This window comes from Frieseomelitta varia, unplaced genomic scaffold, assembly GCF_011392965.1.
Source record: "Frieseomelitta varia isolate USP_RPSP 00005682 unplaced genomic scaffold, Fvar_1.2 scaffold_334, whole genome shotgun sequence".
NCBI classification, from domain to species: domain Eukaryota; kingdom Metazoa; phylum Arthropoda; class Insecta; order Hymenoptera; family Apidae; genus Frieseomelitta; species Frieseomelitta varia.
In genome coordinates this window covers 139,963-159,488 of record NW_025110073.1, presented here as the reverse complement: position 1 = coordinate 159,488, position 19,526 = coordinate 139,963, and the positions used below count along the sequence as shown (strand labels likewise).

Genomic DNA, 19,526 nt, shown 5'->3' with positions numbered 1-19,526 from the left:
AGAGGTACATTTCCACTTTCTATATGATGAAAAAGAAATCTTTAAAAAATATAAATCCAGGATTATAAAAGATCATGCCTTAAAATAAACCTATCGATATTTTTTTATAATATTATCTCTGGTTAAATATCAACAATTTTCCAAAAATCAAAAATTTATTTGTCTGAATATTTATGGAATTGTATCTCGTGCTTCTTTATTCGAAAGAAAGTTTCATTTGAATGAAAGTTAATTTACAATATTTCATTACCGATAAAAAATATGTTTCTAAAAATAGTTTTGTTTATTTTGTGTAAAAAAGAATGTTTCTACACCATGATACAATTCAATCTGTGAAATAATACATAATACTACAAAGAGTAACTAGTTTCTCTATATGAATTATGTTTATGTTTATACAAATTTTATCTCTGGTTTGTTGACTTTTCACGAACAGTATTGCTGTTTCATGCGTTTATTTTTCTTTAGAAACGAAACGAAAAATGCAGAAACAAATAAAATATTGTAACATACATTTTTAATATATTTTTTTGTAATTTAAACTTGATCAAACATTGTAAGATGTATTAAGAAGTGTTTAGTTTTTATTTAACGATTATATAAAATGGATTACAAAAATTACATTCATTACTTAAATTAAATGACTTAAATTACTTATCATTCTACGGCCAAAATGTTTGTGCAATTCAATAGCATTAAACTGAATTTTTAAGAAAATATATTTTAAACATTTATACATAACTAATCTATAAATTTTATTCTGAGAAGTATTTATGGAATACCAAAAAATAATAAAACTAATGGACATCTCTACAAATTAGTTTCATTTGAGGTACATAAACATTTATTTATTTATTTAGTTATTTTGTAGAGAAAATGGTATAGTTTAATATTATACGTAAGTAATACGATTTTATACAAATAAAATGAAAATTAATTAGCATTTAATATATTTTGTTGATTAAGAACCTGCTTACCTATAATAAATCTCTCTCGACTCTAACACGATATTACTCGTCAATAATTTGACAAACAGATGGAAAGGAAATATTCCCATTGGTAAATGGGAAATGTACGACCATAAGAAATATTTGTCTAGACTGGTGACTTTCGAATTTCTCCGTGAGCCACGCAATTATGGCATTCTAAGCATCAGTGTATCTGTATCCCTCTTCTTTTCTCCAAGCCCTAATCGATTTTTCTACTATATGCAGACTGATTAGTATTATATATGTTTGTTTTAATTTTATGATTTTATCACTTTGCGGAAAAATATTTTTCTATTATACCTTTTTTATCGTGTATACGTGTGTGTCTATATATATATATATATAAGCGGTAATGCATTTTCATAACCCATAATTCAACTTTTCATGAGTTATGAGTGGTCTAAATTCTTAATAATTAACTGTTATCATTAAATAACAATAATCATCACTATTATCACTATTATATTAGTCTATCACTATTACCATTGACTAAGAGAATAGATTGGACTACAGACGAGGTTCTTATATTATATTTCTTATATTACATATTCAAATTTATGTTAAATTTTTAACAATTTTATTATAACTATGCAGTGAATTGATCATGATAAATAACATGAATTCTGTAATTCATTAGCAAAAAATTACGTTTATTAATTAAAATATTATTCAAAAGTTTTCTAAATTTTGCCTGTAAATGTTATGATAATAACAAAATTTTCATATTTAGTTAATGTAAATCTTTAATATTTTATATGGAAGCTTAATGAAAAATACAAACATATCTATGAAATATATCCTTATATATCTCGCAAAATCAATTTATGTAGCGCAAATTAGATATATGATTTGTATAATTCACAACCCGAATGAATCATCTTTATCCTGCAAACTCGATTTTATGAAAGTTTAAGTTGATCAATAAAATATTTACACAAATATTGTTTGCAAGAAAAAAGTATATTATGTGTTGTAAATTCTTGAAAATTCATCCATTTCGAAATTTCGAAGTCAAATATATTTTTTTAAATGGTATCATACATATTTTCTTTTTTGTAGTACCATGTTGTTTATCAAGACGCACTAAGAGAGTTGTATATTTGACGGTCGAAAGCATTTATTGTTATAAATTGTTAATAAATTAGTATTAACATTTTACAAATTTAAAGTTCCTCAATCGTACTTTCCTCCATTCTGATTGCCGGTGAATTTGTAGATTAATCACTCCTTCACTAATTTCAACGATCCCTAAATATTATTTAGAAATCGATACCCTGGACGATCCTTTGTTCTAACAAACAAAGTCCAATATACTCGTTACAGGGAAAAAATTGTACTGTACGTTACTGAAAAAAACTTCAAAATACCTTCACAATTCAAAAATCACCGAAATCGGTAAGGGTGTAGTCAGTCTATACTTTCATCCTTTCATTGTCTTCGCTATTGTGCGTAATGCAAAAGAAAAGCGAATTAAAGGGACACAGGCAAGTTTCGGTTTTACTGATGAAAGCGTAGTTTTCTACAACCTAAAATAGTATTTATGGAATACTAAGTCTCACATTGTTGCCACGTTTTTGTTACTTGTCTGTTCGTCGACTCGATGAAATGGTTAAACTAGCGATATTATGTAGACGAATTAGAAGATTTTTCATATGTCTCCGAATCCGCCCAAGCTCAACCAAAATTATTCAATTCGACCCGAAGTATCGACCACCTGCATTCAAATTTCTCGGGCAAATTTTTATTTAAACAATAAGTAATAAACAATAATTAAAAATATAATTTTTATTTAAATAAAATTTAAATAGCATTAAATAAAATCATTTGAATAATATCAAAAATATTTTAATTCATATTTTAATTCATATTTTGGTCAAGAAAGTGCTTATTCATATTTAAATTAAATAAAACAAAAATAATTTTTTTAAACTCTCATATCCGTTAATTGAATATGAAGAAACCAACTGACAAAGTCACGCAAATAATAATAATAATAATAATAATAATAAAAATATCGTCGCTTTTCATAAATATAATTTGTTGAATGTTAGTTCTCTTTTCAATAAATCTTCGTGATAGAAATATAAATATTGCATTTAGAAACAGTTACAAAAGTACAATAATAAATATTAAAGCCAATGGGACGTACTATTAATGACGGAAAGTGTTATTCTATTACTTCATTCATTGTCAGTGCTGTTATTTATATTCTTTCATTTATTATGGTTGCATTATAAAATAATAGGAGAACTAAGATGAAAAGAAGCTATGCTACATATGTATAAATGAAACATAATATCATCTTTTCTATTTCTTTTGTCAAAATTCGTTCAAGAGTTTCACGATATTTTTTTAGATAAATTAGTCATAATTCATGAACATTTTGCTTTATCAATAATTACAGAGGGAAGTGAGTTATTTTTTAATTAGTAAAAGAATTGTTTTCAAATATTTGATAAACAATTAAAATGAAAAAGAAAAAACTTTAAAAGTAAGAAAATTTATATTATTTATTTATTATACTGTTTTATAAAAAATAAACAAATATATATCAAGAAATAAGAAGTTTTGTTAAGAATAGTAATAAAAAGAATTAAAAATAATTGTTTATTAAGAATCCTTTTCCTGATTTTAAATTTAAAATATTATGTCTTTTATATCTTCGTTTCTCCATGAATAGAACGGTATTAGACATGACAAAATCTTAAATTGCCCTTCAGCTTTGTATAATGCTTTGAATAAGAAATCGGAAACATATATCCCTTTAAATATTTTGTTAATTCATCATGAGCCTTCTTCAGTTTCGGTCAAGGACTAAAATACTGTGAATGTTGGCTTTACATGTGTGAATGTATGTTATGTAGTGTCTGGTGTGTTGACTTTTGTTTTAAGACGATAGCCGAAGGAATCAGTTGTAGAGAAGAAACTGCAGTGTAATTACAAAGAGTGAGTGTGAAAGTGCGAGAAATCAAAAGTATCAGCGTTATAAACTTGTATTTGTTCAAATATTTTCGTATTATTTCATCCTATGATCCACTCACAAATAAGAATCAGAGAAAGACATACATACTTTCTTGTACATCAATGTAAGACATACATTCTTTTACATCAATATTCGATATTTTTACATCAAAATTGCGTGAAAAGTCTATCTTGTTCTAATGAAATTCTGTGAAATTGTAAAGTATAAGTTTTTCTTCCATTTCTTGATCTGCAAAAATATAATTTGGAGCACCACATAATCTCTTTATACCAAATTTGTAAATACATTAAATGTTGGTCGATTCTAATACGTAATGATGGACATTTATGCGTGATTTGTAGAGGTTGAGTTTGTTGGTCTTAAGTTTACTATTTCGAGATATGATTGGGTAGAGTCTTCGAAGTGCAGGGTAAATTAGTTGTGTTCGTTTGTCTACTGCGGAAGCACAAGTGATTTTGGTGTCGAGAATGATACCAAGGTATTTTACTGTGGAGTCCAGGGGATAGATTTACCTTCCATTATGATGTGTTTAATGCAAGGTACTTTTCTTGGTGGTAAATACTTGTATTTTTTTTGGGTTGACTATTAATTTCCAATTTTTAAAATAGTCTTGTAAAATATTAATATGTTCTTGTATTTATGTTGTAGCTTTTTCAGGTTTCTGTGATGATACGTATGTGGCGGCGTCGTCTGCATAGATAACAGTGTACGTGTTTGGTGTGTAGGAAAATCGTTGATATATAGGACAAAGAGGAATAGATGCCAGAATTCCCAGAATCTTCGGGGAACTCCAGCTAAGACATTTTTTATTGCTGATTTGGATCCGTTTATGGCGACATAGAAATTTCTGCTGGAAGTAACTGGTTATGATGTTAATGATCGGTGCTGAAATATTTATTTCGTGTAATTTCGTCAGTAGTGCGGCATGCCAAACTGAATCGAATGGTTTTTGAAAATCGAAAAGTAAAAGTTGTGTGGTTCGGTTTTTTCTTCTTTCTATTATTATGTATTCAGTGACACGTTGTAGCTGGTGAATAAAGGAGTTTTGTCTGAAGCCGAATTGTTGTAGGATTATGATTTGCAATTTGACTATATGATTCTTTTTAGTATCTTGCCTAGGATATTTAAAAGCTGTAACCTGATCTGTAACTGGTTGTACATGTTGCTGGTTTGCACGGTTTCCCCAATTGGGACGATCTTGGCCATCTTCCATGCTGTTGGAAAATAGGCAAGTTTAATACAGGCTTTGTACATGGAATATAATTGTATTATTGGTTTAGTGGGAAGGTTTTTTAATCTGGTAGCAGTGATCTTGTCAGGAGCTTTATTATTTGGGAATTTCTTAATTATTTCTTTAGAGGTACAGGATAGTGAGTTTCCATGTGTTGGACAGATTTCTCTGATGACTGTGGCTTTGTGTTCTATCTTCTGTTCTATGCGAAAGTGAGTGTTATAAACGTTTAGGTGAATCAGTTCGAAATTTCTAGCAAGGACTTTAGCTATTTCCTCATCTGTGTACTCCAATGGTGTTGTTCGTTGTGTCCTGTAGTACTGGGACTTTGTTTTTAGAGCCTCCGATGATTTTGTAGGTTTGCCAAAGTGTGGCATTTGTGTTTTTAATATTAGCGAGTTTCTGCTGCCAAGTTTTGTTTTTTATCAGGATAATTCTTTTTTGGGTGGTATTAGTGAATATATTTCTGTACAGTCTGTATAATGGAATGCCAGAATTTTATTCTCATTTTATTTCTATTTTTTATCATGCCAGAGAGGAATAGGCCTGTGATTGGCTTTATGTTGTGAGCTGAGATAATTTATGTGTTCATTTTGAGACATGCGTTTTGAATGTATTGAGTGGAGGTTTTGATTTCAGTGTCTATGTCAGATTTGTTGGTTAGGATTAATGTTAATTCTACTGCAGAGTTTGGAATATTTAACCTAATTTGTGTAATCCGTCTTTGTATGTTTTTATTTTCTCTTGTGCATGTGTAAGGGAAAGTTCTATTTGGAGATGATTTGATGATAGGTCATCGATAGTTCTGTAGTTGAAAAGATATGGTACATTGAAAGTTGAACTGTAGATGATTTGATAATTTCTTAGAAGTGATTTTTTAATTGTTGATCCGTTCTCATTTCTATTTATATTGTTCCAAATGCGGTGTTTAGCGTTGAAATCTCCGCCGATGATGTGGTCCGTAAGAAATTTGTGAAGTTCTGTTGTTTTGTTTCTGACATTAGTTGCGTTCCATAATGAGTTTCAGTAGGTTTTTATGAGTGGCCATTTTCCAATTCTTTGAGTATTAAAATTGTAGCTTTGATTTTATCCAGATTGTTGGTGGACTTTATATAATGTTTTGGTATTAGTGAAATTATTCGGAGAAATATATCGAGATTAGTTGATTTAAGTAAGTCTATTTGTTTTGTGATATAAGAATTGTTGTGTAACTTATTTGGCAAGGAGTGGTGCAGAAATTGTTAAGATGTTAACGCTTTTGCATAGGTTAGTCCATGTTTTAGTCTATGAGTGGGATAGGTGGAAAGGGAATTGTAGGAAATGTAGGAGGTGTAAGGAGTTTTGTTGAGGAGAAGGCTGAGGAAATATGTGTGTGTGTTGGGATGAGTGACGGTTAAAGAACTGTTTGAATTTTGTTATTGTAGGTATTTTTTTTTTTCTTTGAAATAAAAGCTAGCAAAGCAGGGCTTTTAAAAAATTTAGCTGGGTGGTTTCCCTTGTGTAGTTATCACATGCAGGTGGAGTTTCCAGTGTTTTCTTACAATTTCTAGAGTCGTGTGGTCCAGCACACTTTATAAAGACTTTTTATTGCAATTAGTTGAAATATAGCCATGAGCTTGATATCGAAATCACTGGATGATGAGTTTATGTGTCTCAAATTTTCTCCAGTGTATTCCGATATTTTCAATATATCTGACGTGATTTATTTGATCAATAGTTGTCCCGGGTTCGAAGGTAACTCGATAGATCGGGTATTTTGTGTATGTAGGAATTTCTGTACAATGAGTTGGATTTAGGCTCTGATCTTTAATGTTATTACATATTCTAGTTACAGGGAGTTTAATGAGTTCTTTGAGGACTACAGTGGTTGTCTTTTGTTTGTTAACTCTGTAGGTATGATATTCAATGTTTTCTTTTTTTGGTAAATTTTCTTGAAATCAATAAAATCATTGAACTTGCGAACATGATTTTCAGATGTGAACTTGACTTGGAAAGCGATCTCGTATTTCTCTTTGAGAGCGTCCAAGAGTTTGACGTGGTTTGATTTACCGAATATAGATGGGGGGATGTGTAGAACTATGAGATTTTATGTTAGAAGGGTTGAGGTTGGATGTAGTGTAGTATTCTTGTGTAGAAGTATTTCTCCTAAGTGATTCTGTATTTTGTGTTCTATTGTCCTGATCTGTCAATCAACGTAGCTGAACTTGTTTTTTATTTGAATGTTTGGATTTATGAAATCCATATCTACTATTTTGTTAATTTTTGTAACTGGAGTTGAATCAGGGAGCGACGTTGATCTTCTTCTAGTGGCTACGATTTTTATTTTGTCTTCTGTTAGTTTTCTCTTTGCTGCTGTGATCCATTGGGTGGAATCCTTTGCTGTGGGGCAGGGCTGGATTGTGGCAATCTGGTCTTTGTTCAGGTTGCCCCTAGCGGGACTTCCAGTAATAAATTTGAATTTTTCAATGCAAAAACACTGAACTTGACCTTCGCTCGGATATTAACAAATACTGTCGATGCAAACGAACGAATATGACTACTTCGTGTGATGCTAATAGCTATGATGGCTTGCTATGATTCACTGTTGACTGTGGAGTCGTATGAATGCCGATGTACGCTCTCCACGCAGCTTTTTTTTTCTTTTCTTGACTGATTATTTTTGCTGCAGTCCCTGGGGTGCAGTTTCCCTATAACCTGCATTTAAATTAGAGAATTTGGAATTAATAATCTCTAGTTGGGTTTTTTATATGTAATTGCTTGTATATATGGGTTGCAGGAAAAAGTTGCAAAAAACCTACTATACTTGAGTGCGATCGTGATGTACAGTGTTGATGTTAAGTTTTTCTATTACATTATTACGTGCTTTGGAAGTTTTATCTTGATTTTAAGAGAAATGTTTGTGATTTCGTAGTTCCTAGTGTTTCTTATGAGTGGATTTGGACTGTTGTTGTACGACTTGATGAGTTAGTTCTGAATGTATTCTTTGATGGTTGGAATGTTAGCTATTTTGTGTAATGTTTTGATGGGGGTATCGTACGGTTTGTTAAAAGGATGATGCCCAGGAACTTGTTTTGAATACTTTTGGATCTTATTAATATGTGTATTTGCGGCAGATGCGCAAATTTGATGTCCGTATATAATTATAGGTCTAACGCAAATTTTGTATAGGTTGAGTTTTAAGTTTATTTTTAGTTTGCTGTTTTATATTAATATTAAAAGAATGATATTAAAGGAATGAGTCTATGCAGTGCTGGATAAGTTAGATTTGCTCTTTTGGTTATGGCTGCCCACGTGATTTTGGAGTCGAGAGTGACTCCGAGGTATTTGACAGCGTGAGTCCAAGGAATGTCTTGGTCGGAAATTTTAGTTTTAAGCGTTAGATTTTTTTTTATGTAAAAGTGATAGCTTGTGTTATGGTGGGGTTGATTTTTAGTTTCCACTCTGTGAAATAGTTTTGTGATAGGTCTATATGATTCTGTAAATATGTAGTAGCTTCTGTAGGACTCCAAGATGATAGGTAAATTGCTGTGTTATCTGCAAATATAACTGTGTGAGTATGAGTTGTTTGTGGCAGATCATTTATGTAAATTATGAAGAATAGGGATCCTAGGATGGATCGTTGAGGAATCTCAGCTGCTATTTCTTTGTGGGTAGATTTTGTTCCATTTATGGAGACATAGAATTTGTCTCCATAAGTGTGAATTTATTTTGACATAGAATTTGTCTCCATTTGTGTGAGTTTATTTTGAAGTTGTTGCAGAACTTGGTGTACTTCTTCCAATCTGTGTGTTCTGTCGATTTGGTTATTGTAACTGTCCTATGCGGTTAAATTGTTAATTTTACGGGTAGGTGGTTTGAAGGTAAATCGTCGATGATTTGACAGTTGGAAGAGTAAGGTACGTCTGCGAGGAAAATGTCTATATTTGTTGGTGTACAGTGTGATTGTTTGTGTGTGTACGTCAGGCTATGTAATTTCTTAGATCTAAATGGTTTTTGATTGTTGATCCATTTGTGTTTTTATTGAGGTTGTTCCACAGTGCTTTGCATTAAAACCGTCCCAATGATGAAATGCCCTGTTTCATGAGGGGGATGATGTCATCTAGGTCTATTGGTGTTATTTTGGTTCTGCGAGGGGCGTATGAGGCGCCAATCGTGAGTGGGGGTGTGATCTTGAGTTTTACTCTCATTATATCTATGTTTGAAGAGATAGGTTTTCAACTGAGATATCTTTGTGAATTGCGATTAATACGCCTCCTCTAGGTTTATTAGAAGTTGAGAGAGATCCGTCTTTTCTGTGTATATTGTAATTTCTAATTCTGATTTTGTCTGTGGGTGTAAGCCAAGTTTCGGTAATTATTGCAATGTCGGTGTTATGTTTGTTTAAGAATTTTAGGAATTCAGCGATTTTGTTTTTTACGCTGGTAGCGTTCCATGAAATGAGGTTTAAGGGCTTTTTATGGGTCATCTTCGAGTTTTTTGACGAGTTGAATGGTTGTCTAGACTCTATCTAGGTGGTTTGTGCATTTGATGTAATGTTTTTGGAGGAGGGTGATAATTTTTAAGAATAAGTATAGATCTGCTGTTTGGATTTGTTCTATATAATCTGTGAAGTCGCCGTTTGGTCGCTGTTCGTGTGTTGAAAAATTTTGAGGGGGATTTTGAGGATATAGTGCTTTTGAGTATGAGAGTCCTGGTTTGATTTTATGTATCGGCTGAAGGGGGGGGGGGGGGGGGGGGGGGGGAGTTATAGGAGGTTTCGGTAGGGGGAAGGATAGGGAGTTGGTGTGAATGGGTGTGTGTAGGTAGGGATTGTTTTAAGGAGAGCTGAGGTTTGTTAGTGAATATATTTTTCTTGTTTAAAAAGGCTAGGAGAGCAGAGCATTTGGTGAAATCGGCAGAATGGCCCCCTTTGCAATTTGTACATGTTGCTGGTGTTCCTCTAGTTTTGGTACAATTTCTTGTGTCGTGAGCTCCAACGCACTTTCCGCATACTGCTTTTTTGTTACAGTTTGCGGATGTGTGGCCGTGAGCTTGACACCGGAAACATTGAACTGTAGGTTTTGGACTTTCGTATTTTTCCCAATATTTTACATGCTCGATGTACCTGATGTCGTTAATCTGGGCTAGGGATGTCCCTGGCACAAATGTAAGGCCAAGTAAATTAGGTATTTTGTATGAGTCGGCATTTTTATGCACGAGTTGGGTTTTAGGCCTTGACTTTTGATGTTTTGTAGTATTCTAGCTACTTGATTAATCCTTTTAGTATTACTGTGGTTGTTTCCTTGGAACTAATTGTACATAGGTATAGAATTCTATAGGTATAGAATTCTATGTTTCCTTTCTTGCATATGGTTTTGAATTCATTTAAATCGTTTGCGTTGTTAAACATTATTTTTAATCTGTTCGAGACAAATTTGACTTGGAAAGCGCTTTTATATTTATTTTTTAAGGCATTCAATAACTTGATGTGATCAATGTTTCCGTGTATGTATATAGGTGGAGGTTTGGTGTTTGAGTGTTTGACGTTTGGTAGATTGGTATTTGATGTAGTGTTTTCGTGTTCTATTATGTTTTTCGTTAGTGGTTTGGTGTTGGTTTTCTCATTATCTGTTTCTGTTATTAAACAGTCAGCAAAAATGCTGAACCTGTTTTTGTGTGGATATCTGGATTTATGGTGTCCATACCTTTAATTTTGTTGATTTTAGTGACAGGTGTTGAGTGACGTTGACCGTCTACGGGTAGCTAAGATCTTGATTTTCTCCTCCTTTAATTTTCTTTTTCCTGTCTATAAATTGGGTTTATCTGCAGTTACGTTGATTTATGGTCTGCTTTTTTTTGTTCAGGTTTCCTGAACAGGGTGATTTTCTCCTGATGTTATTTCCAGTTGTTGGTTTAACCGTCCAATTTGAATATCTGAAATTTCTTATGTATTTTGCCCTTGAGCGTTGTTTGCTCAGAAACTGTCGGTTGACCGTTGGATGTTTCCCGAATTTCCCATCCGTTTTCACCTTTAATTTTCACTAGACTTGTCGTACTACCAGTATGACTCTTACATATAAAAGAAAAAGAATTTTTATATATCTGAATACAACCGATTGTAACGAACTCCTCTCTCTCTCTCATGAAAATTTCAATATGTGAACTCTATGATGGAATGATCGAATGAATCAACTTCTACTCCCTTATATAGATCGACTCTCTTTGTGTTTCTCCCGATCAAGTGATCATTTTATGATTATTGATAATTTTAGCAATTACGTTATGGGCCTAACGGTACTGCGTCTAGAGTATGCACCTCTCACATTATATTTAATACTCTTGGCTATTAGGACCAAAGACAGAGGAACGCATCCTCTACAATATTATTTGTGGAGATAAATTTAAAGTAGAAAATAAAATAAAATATTGTATTGGATAGTGAAATAATAAAATAATTTCGACAAAAACAATCTCTTATTCAAATAAACTAACGCAAAATTAAATTATTTATATAATTTTTCAAATATTTCATTTTGATAATACTGAAGTCTTTTTTATGAGACATCTTATATATATTCCCGGGTAAATATCACGATTTGTTTGCTTTAACATCTCGCTAACGACATCGTGAAGTATCGCAATTCTCAGAATATACAATATCGATATCGCATATCACGCAAAAATCGTCGTGTAAACGGCAAACAGCAAATGGTATTTTTTACGTATTTGTAACGCAGACTACTTGAGTCCGGCTGGCGCCTGGAGGTATGGGGCTCACGAAGTGTCACCCGACACATTGTTCTGGGAAATCCCCTTCTACCACACTTTACCGAAAAACTGTATGGAAAACGTAATAAAGTTTTCAGTTTAGTTTTGTCCTTCATTTGGTTCACATTTTTTTATTTACGTCCCGCACTCGTTCCTTTTCTATGGATAGGAATAAGGGTTGAAGTGACATCCGGATAAAATAATTCGAGGTGTCTTTTTCTTTGTTTTTTTTTTGGAAATTTAGTGCAAGTTTAAAAGGTGTTCTCTTCAGTGCGGTTCCTGCTCCACGAACGGGAATCATTTTATCGCTGTTTTTTCTTTCCTCCCATTTCGACACCGTCACACCGTGACATATTCATCATACGCATATCGCGATACAACAGATAGTACAGAAGGATAAAAGAAGTTGATCAATTATAAGTTCGTATATATGATAGCCTACATTAACTGATTCGTATCAATGAAGTTTATTATTATGTTCTATCAGATTAAAGCTACTTTGTTTTTATTTCTACATAATCCTGTTTCTGCCTTTATATTAATAATAAAATATATATTAGGCTACAACTGAATTAACGCTTAGCATTAGTTACGAGACATGAAGCATTGTTCTTCGATGCTCTATATATATATGTATATATATATTAAATTGTTATATGTTAACATAGTTAGTGATATTAAGATAGACGTTTATTTATATTGTTTAATTAGATTCGTATAATACATATATGTATTTGCATAAAAATCCGTATAGTTTAATTACAATTTAATGTTTGACTACTTCTTTACATAATAGTATTTATTTCATTACGTAACATTCTTGAATTCATTTGCACATACATAAACTTGTTGGGGAATAGATTCGGTTTATAGAATTAGTGTTCATAATAGGTAATCATGTTTAAATTAGTAAATTCAAGCAGCACGATTTCTAACTGAAACTTGGTTCAAATGGAATTTTACTATATACTTCTAAATGTTTCACTTTATTGAATAATGTATGTGCATTAATACATTCTATGCGCGTATTCTTTGTATTAAATTAAAAATTTTAAAATCATAGAAGAATATTTCTACATAGTAATGAAACATCGCATGACGCGTATATGCAGAAATAAAGGTCAGAGTGTATTGACGTTCATTATAATTAAGCAGAACTATATTTTTTCATACATTATTAACATTAACGTATGAAAAATATTTTAATGTCTTTTTTCTACTTTTCTGGAGATATATTATATCTAAAATGCGTGATAATGAATGCGACTACTTAACATTTGGTTTACGGCTATTGTGTAAGAACATTTTTAAGAAACTCTTTCGACAAATTCGATTATAAATTCAAAATTGGGATCGGGATATTTTTATGTACATATATATTAAGTATTTTTACACTTTCATTTTAAACGAGTTTGTGTATTTTTATATGTTCTACGTGACTTTTATTTTGACGCGTATTTTAATAATATTAAATATATTTAAGTAATTTCATATTGTATATTTTAGTGCATTTTAGCGTACTCTAAGAAACTCGTTGGTTTAGCGATTTGATCATGAATTTTTTTTACAGGAGACAGAAAACATGAATCTAAAGTTACCTATAGTTGAGTGGAGAAAATCTCTCAGGCATTCTCTCTTATGGCCGAATTAGTTGATCTGCTGTCAAAAGCAGACGCCGAATCAGAAAGTCTATTATTAACAGTAGCGTTTGAGCAAGAGGAAGACAAGTAAGCCAGAGAAGACCAATAATACGAACAAGTTGCAACTTTAGAATTAACACTATCATCGGTATTATCAGTACAGTATACCATACACAATCAGTACAGTATACCATACATATGTATACACGGTGTGAGTACGAAAATGTGAACGATAGTTTAAGAGGTTATTAATTGAAGGATTGTTAGATAGATGTTTCTCGAAAAATTTCCTTTTTTCTTTTATTGCATATTTGTCTATAAACTTGACTTTATAAATAAATAAACTTTTTTTTACATAGTCTGGAATTGGAAGGTTTCGTGTGTGAGATAAATGTAACGAAAATAAAAATATATTTTTATTAATACAATTTGTGGTCTATAACTATCTACTGAAAGGATGAGTGTGGAGAGTGTGCATATAATTGTGGTGTGGTGTGATTTGAGTGTTTGATATATTTCATGGCAGAAGAAAGGATGAATGAGAGATGTATGCGAGAACAATTGAGAGCGAGCATTGTGACGAGAAATAGTTGTGATTGGAAAGATCCCGAGACGCGTAGCATGAAAGACGAGAAGCAAGAGTGAATCAATGAGTATTAAATATTATATATGTTTTATAATTTATAAATGTTAAATCTGTTAATAATCAGTGTGTTTCTTATTCGATCCACTAGTAGCAAGTGTGTGCGTGCGTGCGTGCGTACGTGCGCGTGTGTGTGTGTGTACACACACTCTCTCTCATACTCTCAAAATTAGTATGCCTAGGTTTTTCGACTTACTACTCTTTTTTTATAATTTTATATTTTACCGACCACTAAAATATAAAAATTAAATCAAAGAATTTAAAATTCACGCAATTGAAAAGTTTATAATACGATGAACAGCACAAACTTTTATTCATATATTTTACAAAAATAATTCAAATCTCTGAAAACACAACATTGTAAATCTATAAGAATATTTTAAACAATCATTAATTGATCATTTTAACTATTCCAGAAATTTTAGTTTTAATGTTGCATCGATATCCCGACAGTAATTAATTGATCATTTCTGTAATTAATTATTAAATGTAATCGTATTATCATAATCATTAATCACTTTATCATTATTGAAATAAGTCAATAATCTTGATTAACTTTTGTAATTTATAACCATTAATCAGTCGGTCAATTTTAAGATCAGTAAGTTATTAATTTCTATTTTATTACAATCTATATACGAGTCAAAATGAATATTTCTTCCTTAATGAATATTGCTCCCATGAAAGGTTGTATTTGCCAGTTTTATCGTTCTTAATAAAATTAAATTGTTTATAACTACATTAGTTGGTTCAGTCGCACAGTTTTGTAAAGTTTACGTGAAAGGAATTGTGATTCTATGAATGCTTTGTGAAATGTTTATTTTTTTCTCTATAAAAAAATGGAAAGCGATGCAATAATAAAAAAGTTTGATCTTGAAAATTATGTTGAAGGTCAACTTTGTACGAACGGTTTTTCTATGGGTTTTCATTGAATCAGAGGTTGAGGTGTTCTTTTTTATAATTTATTTTTATTGATCTTATCAGCTTATCATAATTGAGGAGAAAACGGTGTAATAGAATGCAACGAAAATGATGAAATGAATGGTATAAATGATAAAAAAGGATTAAAAAAAATTAATTAACGAAAAAAAGCAATAAATAAGATGATATAAAAATAAAAATAAGGTATCTTCTGAAAAGATATACCTCCCCACATTTAGAAATATTTGCAGCATCAGAGATAGTTATCAATAGTTCAATTAATTATTGGACTACCTAAATTATTGAATAAATTTGACTTGTTGAATTATTAAAAAAAAATATAATTTAGCAGTTCAGAAAGATTGGGAGAACGAAAACGTATATGTATTTAAAAAATGTATATGTATTATTATGTACTATTTGTATGCCTATCAATGTGTATTATTTTATTTTTATTTATTTAAATACGCGAGAAAAATTTAAAGGTACCTGAAATATGTGTTACCAAGAAAAATTGCCCGAAATATAAATGTTATATTATAACTATGTTTAGGTACACGTTGATTCGAAATATAATTTTTTCGATTTATCGTAAATTTATGGTTTTGAAAATATCTTCATGTATTTTTATATATTAAGATATAAGAATTTGTAAGATAAGAAAAAAAGACATAACACAATATAATAATTGTTTTGCTTTAAGTTCAAATAAAGAAAATATAACTCTTCAATTTTATTTGTACATAAGAAGAAATCAATGAAAATTCAAGGATTACATTCACAGACTAGGTATATGAACAGACAAAACATCTGAAGGGTTTGAAGGTTAGCTATGGTATTTACAATTATGTACAATTGGTGTGAGGAAGGAAGAAAGATGTAAAGATGTTCGGAATGAATGTCGGATTTGTGAAGGTAGGGTTATGAAAGATTGTAGCGTTTCGTCTCAGACTCGTCAGTGGGGATGATGGCAGCGACTCCTTAACCCAGACGCTTGTTTTTTCTAACGACTCGCTAGGCTGGACGGTCACCCATCCTAGCGGTGTTCCGCACTCTGCTTAACATCGACGCTAGGCGCACAGCCACTTGCGGCTTGTACAAGTCGGTGTTCGAAACTCGTATTCGAGGGACTCTAGGCCGCTACATATATATTATATATTATATACTATATTGCTATTTCTCCTATTACTGTTAGTGCTGTTGCTAATACGTGAAGGGTCGTCAGATATTAGTCGATTACAATTCCGATCCACGCGAATCTATCACTCATAAAATATACAGTAAAATATACTTTTATTGCAATCTTTGGTATTTTATCGGAAACGTAATAATCTCTCATAATACTTCACCATAAGGTTACTATCCGCTTCAAATACGAGCCATCCGGAATTATATTGCTTGACACATACCGTAATACTATTCTAGCTTAAGATGGTATCCAACATCTCATGTTTACAGTTTCTCTGATATAATTGCGAAATTGCAAACAAGTTGTTATAAATTCAGCAAAATAAATACCATTATGCAGCATAGAATAGCTGTATATTACTTTTCATCTATTATTAGGTCTACTCGTCAAACTGTAAATAGTTACCAGTAATAACATTTAATCTTATTTAATAACGTACATGATTAACACGTTTACATAATACATTACCAAATCATAATAAAATATAGATTGATTACAGAAATGATTACGAATTAATTGATTACTGCGCAACTTTGTCTAGATGTTGTTACAATGTTAAAATTAAGGCTACCAAAATGACCAATTTACAATTTTTTAGAGCAGATTTGTACATTTACAATGTTGCACTTTCACAGATTTGGATGATTTGTTATACACGTATGAAAAAAAGTTTGCATTCATTGTAGTGTTATAAACTTTCCTTTATTCCTTGCATTCTAATACCTCTGATTTAATTTTTTACATTAACTGTCAATATTTTCAGTATTAAAGCTATTAAACTACATGAAATTACAGAAAATACAAACATACAAATTAATATCAAGTTGCTTGAGATTCAATGAGCTGCAGGACAACAACACATATGATCGTGTAAGAATTAATTTTAAGAATATGAGAGAAAGAGAAAGAACATGTATTCGCTACATACTACAGATATAAATTATAAACTACCTATAAACTACAGATTAATCATTGTGTCAATTATTATGTAATCAAAGTGTGAAATCCAGTGTAATATAATCAGCGTAATAATAATAATAGACCATAAATTATTGTACTGATTGAAACACATCCAGTCCCATAGTATGTATAAAAAAAGTTGGTAATTTATTGATATATAAAAGTTAATATTTACTGATATTTTGATATATACAGTTACATTACGAAAAATAAAATAAAAGAAAAAAGAAAACTTTTCAGGAAACACCCATACTTGTAAGAACTCTTCAATTAATAATCTCTTAAATCATCGTTCGCATTTTACCGCTGGTACTATTTATTCTAAGACACATCAACAAGTATGATAAGCTATGAATAGATTTTAAGACCATGAGGTCGTACGCAAATTTACTTTCTCGAACTCATTTTTGCTTATAATTCCGCGATCTTTTTAGAATACTAAATACAAGATTGGCGGATGTCATAAAATCGCTAATATTAATACTAACTTTTTCCGTATTACTTCGTCTTATATAACAAGCAGATTTAGACGTTATTTCTTATTACTATATATATATNAACAACAAATAATTAAACAAGATAAATAACACAAATTAGCAACTCAAATAATCTCTTTAAACAACACAATTAACTCTTTTAGACAATATAATTGACTTTTTCAAACAGCTCTCTCTCAGCGCTTTCTCATGACACTCATCGACTCCGTTTTGCAACTAGCTCGACTCGGCTCTTTTCAAAAAAGGAAAACGCTGCATGCCTATGTTGTGCTTTTCGCATCAAACTCATATTTTCTTGTATTTCTATGATCAGCAAACAGACCATCTGTTATAATTAAACATGACTAAATATATAATTACAGATTATAATAACCGATACTACACTCGGCCACCCTGACTTAACATCTGACCTGAGATGTTTTTGCAATCACTGTCACTATCTTTGGACAAACTTCTGTCGTTAATCCAAGGTTTCAGGTGATCCATTTCTGTAGAAGTCGCCTGTGGTCCTTTATGCTCAGCAATTTTTTGCACTACGTATTGATTATTTCGTAGTCCTTGTCACTAGGTAAGGTCCACCAAACTTCAACAAATATCAATAAATGTATGTTATATAATGTGTTGTTATATATACAGTGGGGTGCAAAATTGAGTCAATGACTAAAATTTTTAAGAAAAATATTTTTTACTGTTAAATAAAGTATAAAAACATGAAAATAAACGTGACTATCTGATTCTTTATAGTTTCAGGAAACTGAAGCTATTTTTAACTTTTAAGATTAGGTTTCTTCCTGACTGAAAAAATTAAAAAACATAGAATCAATTTTGCACTGGAATTTTTTCATAATCAGATTTACAAGCTTTATCATATCTTAATATTTTTTCCATTTGCTTAGATATTAGCTCTAACATGTCTTGGCACACTTTCAAACAGTCTTGAGCAGAAATCAGATGGTATTTCATTCCACTATTTTATAACACGAGCATGTAGTTCCAGTACTAAGTTAGGAGGAGATTTGTATGCGTTTAGAATTTTTAGTTCAGTATACCCCATAGATTCTCGGTGGAGTTTAGGTTGAGGCTTCGTGCAGGCCAATCTAAGCTCGGAAATACCTGAGTAGTCAGCTAATTAATTACGTTTTTCGCTGTATGTTTCGGGTCCGGATCATGTGGAAAAACGATTTCTTCTACAGAGAAGAGCATATCTTACATACAATTTGGCAACTATTCTTTTAAAATGTCTTTAAGATGGAACTGATCTGATTTTTGCTCAAGACTGTTTGAAAGTGTGCCAAGAGCTATTATCTAAGCAAATGGCTTATGGATGAAATATTAAGGTATGATAAAGCTTGTAAATCTGACTATGAAAAAATTCTGGTGCAAAATTGGTTCTGTTTTTTAATTTTTTTAACCAGGAAGAAATCTAATCTTAAAAGTTAAAAAATAGCTTTAGTTTCCTAAAACTATAAAGAATCAGATAGTCAAGTTTATTTTCACGTTTTTATACTTTATTTAACAAAAAAAATATTTTTCTTAAAAATTTCTGTTATTGACTCAATTTTGCACCCCACTGTGTATATATATGTACTATATACGCTATTTTTAAGAACAATATTCACGTCTATCTCTGTAACTTAACTTAACCGAATTTAAAATCTTGAATTGACTATTATTTATAGCACATAAATCACTCTTTCCAAATATCCTAGCTTTCCAGTTTTGGGTA

At 31.1% G+C, this 19,526-nt stretch overlaps 1 long non-coding RNA gene across 1 annotated transcript in view; it reads left to right on the top strand.

Moving 5' to 3' along the window:
* The first annotated feature begins 2,379 nt into the window (after positions 1–2,379).
* Positions 2,380–19,526, top strand: part of LOC122530250 — a 22,823-nt gene continuing 5,676 nt past the window's right edge. The window contains exons 1-2 of the long non-coding RNA XR_006306939.1: positions 2,380–2,390; positions 12,633–12,638. This is a non-coding gene — a long non-coding RNA (uncharacterized LOC122530250). The remainder of the gene's footprint in view (positions 2,391–12,632; positions 12,639–19,526) is intronic.